Source organism: Halyomorpha halys, unplaced genomic scaffold, assembly GCF_000696795.3.
Source record: "Halyomorpha halys isolate HHAL.00 unplaced genomic scaffold, Hhal_1.1 Scaffold735.1, whole genome shotgun sequence".
In the NCBI taxonomy this organism is placed as follows: domain Eukaryota; kingdom Metazoa; phylum Arthropoda; class Insecta; order Hemiptera; family Pentatomidae; genus Halyomorpha; species Halyomorpha halys.
In genome coordinates this window covers 277,248-282,907 of record NW_027114406.1, presented here as the reverse complement: position 1 = coordinate 282,907, position 5,660 = coordinate 277,248, and the positions used below count along the sequence as shown (strand labels likewise).

The following is a 5,660-nucleotide window of genomic DNA, read 5'->3' as shown; positions in this document are numbered from 1 at the left end:
AGTTTAGAGCGTTTGTCAAGTAAGCGTTGTAGCAATCGGAATCTACGAGCAGTTTCTTGTCGTTTCAGTCTTGTGTGTGGATTCCAAGTAAGTCTCTTGACAAGATTGATTCCTAAGTATCGAATCTGTTCAACAGGCATTAGTGGTGTATTTAGAAAGGATACTGTAGGACAGGAGAAGATTAATCATAAATACAATTTTATTGATGCTGATAGAAACAGTTGAGAGAATGTGGGGTGCTAAATTAAGGAACAAGAGACATAGGGGGACGGCAAGACATTATTTGAAATCTTATTTATCAGGGTCCATATGGCGTCAGCATCAGGGGAAAGAAAATCGAGACTGTTTTGAATATATATTAAATTCCATATAGGCCCATTTTCCACCGAAATATGATTGACTACTTTACATAAATAAAATTGAAATTTTAAAGTGTTTTAATTTTACATAAAGTTTTTTATTCTATGATTTGTTGCAAAAACTTGAGTTGTAGATTGGCGCATGAGCAGAATTTTTGTATTAGTAGCATTTCATTTTATTTCTCCGGTTTTCAAATCAGTTATCTCACGCGCGAAACCCCTAGCACATACTTTCAATATGAATAAAATTTTCAAGTTTGCAGTTAAAGTTGTTTTTATTCTTTCTTATATCACAATTGCTAATTAGAAGTTTTCTTACGGAGACGTTTCAAGTAATTAGTAACTAATGTAAATTACAAACTCTCGCCTATTCAATAAATCCTGGATGAGAGAAACTAACAGAGTTTTAATTCTGTGTAAACTTTCAGGTAGGTCACACGTGGGACTGGCCTTCATTTAGAACCGGGTCTTGTTTGTGTTAGATATCTAATTATTAGACCAAGGATTTTAATGAGATTAAAAGTGGCAGTTATTTATCTCTGCTTTTCTTGAATAATGCCACATTTTAATATATATTTTTTATTTTTTTTAAAATCGAGTGTATCCTAAAGATAGTAACGTAGACTGTGGTCACTATCTCTACTGAACACAGTAAAGCTATTAGAGTTATAAAAAATTAATTTCAGTCTAATGTTACAATTTACAGCATGTCTCAAACAAAAATTAAAAAAACTTTAATTTTTTTAATATTATTAAATATATCCTTCTACAACTAACAATAGTTAATAATAATAGCTGATTATTATGAAATATAAATCATCCTAGTTATTATTTACTATTTAAATACCTATAATAAAATGTTGATTTATGTGTCAATCCTCACTCCATTCCGGACCTGTTAACATAAAAATAAAATTTAATTAGTATTGGTTGAGATTGCCTCATTAACATTTATTTTTTGTTTTTAAATTTTATTACATATTATAAAAATATAATAAAATGTAATGTTATTAGTGGATAATGACACTTCTATTGTATCCCAAACTCTCTATTCTCTCATCGCCATGCATGAAGAATGGTGTCAAAACTGGAGAATTAAAATAAAATGCTAAAATCCTATCAAATCACCTTCAAAGGTTCTCGCAAACCTATGATTTCCTTTCCGACATTATCCTTTAATAATTTTCTAATTATTTCTGTCGGACAGATCTTTTTCCTAGGACTACATGTTTAATTTTTATAAACAAACAAATTTGAAGATAATTTTTCAACTTTTTTTTTCTTGTTCTAAAAATAAGTCAGGGTTTTTTCATGTGTAAAAACAACATTTCAACTCTGTTTCTGTCTAGAATACAAAACATTTTAAAATTAATATATTCTTTCATTGTTCATTTTTAAAAATTTTATATTACTATCGGCAATGAGATAGTATTGAATATGTAGAATACCTGGCATATATCCATCTTTAGTAGATAATTTCCATTCCGTAAGACATTTCGTTTTAGAACTAGAAAATGACTAACTTGAAATCCTCACGCAAGACTGTAACTGTACGATTCCGACTATTACCGACTTACTAGACAAACGGTCTAAACTTGTAATTCATTACAAAAGACTGATCTACATGACAATAATAAGGCCCATCTGGACATACGGAGTTGAACATGGGGGCTCAACAAAACCTTTGAATTCCTTTCATATAAAATCTTTATAATTCAAAATCCTTCGTAAAATCATAAATAAAGACCTTTATGCTCCATATGTAACCGATCTATCCGAATCAGATATCAATCCTTCCATTATGAACTCCCTAACCACCCAAACCCACTAGTTTCTAACCTTGCTTCCTCTTCTATTCCTGATAATCCACCGAGGCACCTGAAAAGAAGATGGCTTCGGATCCTTCAAATGTAAAAGTTTTATTAGAGTACTACCAACGGGTAGTTTTTCTACATGCATGTATCATGCCAATATGATCTTACATCAAATTTATTATGTACAGTTGTAAATGTCTTTAAATAAATTTTAAAAATGAACTGTCACAAACCAAGTCATCCATCAGGACCTCAATATTCCATATGTTGCCGATTTGGCCAAAACCAGATACCGTTCCTTCCATGATAAACTTCTCAACCACCCAAATCCACATGTTTCTAACCTGGCTTCTCCTTCATTACCTAATAATCCTCCTAGGCGTCTGAAAAGAAGATGGCCTCGGGATCTCCTCTAGAAATATTATTGGAGTTCTATCAATGGGTAGATTCTCCACATGTATCATGTCACTATGTCACCTACAGCAAATTTACTTGTTGTATATATGTTATACATTTGTAAATAATAATAAATAAATGATTAAAAAAAAAAAAAGGACTAGATTTTTATTTACACACATTCTGCTTTATTTTGTGTAATTCACTGTACTACTAGATTTTTTTTCGGTGCGGTATCAAGCAATAGAATCAATCGATTTATCGATACCGAGATATCATCATCTTCATGATCGAGGCTAATTGTAGGTCAAGTTGTATCCAGAGCAATATTTTCGGCAGCTAAACAGTTGGAGCAATTAGAATGAAATACGAGGAAGTGCGGCGCTTGGAAAGTAGACTGCTATTAATAGTGGGACTCAGATCATTCGGCATCTATCGACAGAATTCCCACCACCTCTCGACCGATTTTTCACCTTCATTGCCCCGCTGACAAATTGCCGGTCTCGTATGTTGCCACCGGAGGAAAGTTATATTTTACCAGTTTGCAAAAACTATCCACGTAGTCTAGGACTAATTTATAAACAGCTCTCGCCAGTGTAAACTAACTTTTTTTGAGGGGTTTGGATGTTTGTTCTATAATTAGCGTGATTGTATAGAAGAAATTTCTCTTTCTCTTAAATAGTACTCGGTTTTTTTTTTTTTAATTCAGCTTGTTTAGTCGGTAAATTTTTCAATTCACATTTTCTCAAATTTTTGAACATTACAAAACGAAAGAAACATTGTAAAATATATCTCATTGACAAAATTAGCGTCTTTGATGGCAAATTCATAGTGTAGAGGTTTTAATGATTCAAGTCATTTATAGAATGAAAGCTGTCGTCCCAACTAACTCACTAGGGATCCCTTAAACAGCATTCATTTTATGACTCATGTTTGGCCCATTAAAGGAACCAGAACCGATTCGTATGTAGAAATTATTATATTCAAGATATTTAAGTTAAAAATAATAATTTCTACTTGATATATTTCAGTTTTTTAATAATTAGTCTAAGAAATTCTTAGTTCTAAAAAACTGCTTTTTTTTCATTGTTGAGTAGAACTATGCAAAGAACAAAGTTGCAGAAACGTCCCATTAACATACGAGGGCGGTTTAAAAAGTTCGTGGAATGTACTAGAAATAAGTGTCTTACCTCGGTGAAACTGCTTTTATTTTTCAACATAGTCTCCCTGTAGACTAATGCATTTGGTCCAGCGATGTTCCAATGCCTTGACCCCATCTCGATAATGAAATTCCTCCAGGCCTGTAAAATACCTCTCCAATTCGGCTGTCAGTTCTTCCGTTGTAGGAAATCTCCGTCCACCTAGGAAAATTTTCAGCTTGGGGAAGAGATGAAAGTCTGATGGTGCCAAATCAGGTGAGCAAACTAGATGTGACAACAATTCGTACCTCAGTTCATAAAGTTTTGCCATGGCAGCAGCACTTGTGTACGGGCGGGCGTTGTCCTGATGGAAGATGACTTTTCCTTGCCTAATCAGGCCTTTTTTCGCGTATCTTTTTCTTTAGTTGGTCTAAGAGGTTTGCGTAGTATTGTCCCGTAATTGTTTGGCCAGTAGGAAGATAATCTTTCAGCAGAATGCCTTTTGCATTCCAGAAAACAGACCATTATCTGTCCGTTGACCGAACAATTACAGGCAGTACTTTGCTTTCTTTGGTGGTGGTGACTCGGCATGTTTCCACTGCTTCTACTGCTGTTTTGTCTCTGGGGTACAGTAGTGGACCCAAGTTTTATCTGTAGTCACAAACTGGGCCAAAAAATCTTGTTGATTGCGCTGAAAAACGGGCCAGATATTTCCAATCTGGTGCGTTTATGGTCCAATGCCAAGAGCTGCGGCACCCATCTTGTGGATATTTTTTTCATTCCCAATTCTTCGGTTAAAATGTGATATACCCGTTCAGATGACATCCCTACAGCTTCAGCAATCTCACGCACTTTCAGTCAACGATCCTTCAGGACCTTTTTGAAAGTCCATTTTGTCCACTACGCGGGTCATCATCTATGCTCTCCCGGCCAATTTTAAATTCGCTGGTCCACTTAGCAACTGTTGAATATGAAGAGGAATGAAGAGGAAGAGTCCCCCAGTGTGTTCTGAAAGTCGGCATGAATTTCCTTTGCTTTTATACCTTTCTTTACAAAGTTTATAATCACTGCTCGAATCTCAGTTTTTCCATTGTCACAAATCTCTACGCATAAAACAACAACAAAGAGTCATCACTACCACTCACTGTACGATTTCACTCACAAAGGATGTGTGATTATTGCGCGGGAACCTCGTTCCTCTTCCATCTTCTTTTCAGACGCCTTGGAGGATTATTAGGTAATGAAGGAGAAGCCAGGTTAGAAACAAGTGGATTTGGGTGGTTGGGAAGTTTTCCATGGAAGGAATGGTATCTGGTTTTGGCAAAATCGGCAACATATGGGACATTGAGGTCATGATGGATGACTTGATTTGTGACTAAGTAAGGAGCATTAAGGATTTTACGAATGATTTTGGACTGTAAGGATTGGATTCGGGAGGAATTTGATGGTTTAGTGGAGCCCCAAAGCTTGCTGTTCCTTAAAATTCACAATATATATATATATATATATATATATATATATATATATATATGATAAATCTGTACCACTATAACCCAGGAAGGGTGAAGATTGAAGTAATTTTTAAGGAAGTACTGTTACCAGACCAAAAATTGTGGAAGGAGGTGATAAGTAGCAGAATAATTATCTTTCACAGCAGGATTCAAACCCGAATCCATTGAACAAACACAAATATAAATATTTAATAAAGCCGTATTTCTAAATATCTAGATAAAATGAAAAGGCATTGAAACAAATCTATTTGCACTGGTAGCTAAGAAAGGAGATTGTGGTTTTCTTGGCATTGCCTCTTGGTTTTTATTAAAGTAGCTTCTTATTTATACTCAATATAAGGGGTAGAAGTTCCTGACTTCTTAGAGGCAAAGCAAATCCTTTGAATAGGCCTATTGAGGGCAGAGTGCTTCCCAGTTACCATATATATATATATATATATA

The 5,660-nt window shown here is 34.6% G+C and overlaps 1 long non-coding RNA gene across 2 annotated transcripts in view; it reads right to left on the bottom strand.

Annotated features, from left to right (window-relative positions):
- Positions 1-5,660, bottom strand: part of LOC136796815 (uncharacterized) — a 470,956-nt gene that overhangs the window by 244,889 nt on the left and 220,407 nt on the right. For both annotated transcript variants that reach the window (XR_010844563.1, XR_010844564.1), the window contains exon 3: positions 1,207-1,254. This is a non-coding gene — a long non-coding RNA (uncharacterized lncRNA). The remainder of the gene's footprint in view (positions 1-1,206; positions 1,255-5,660) is intronic.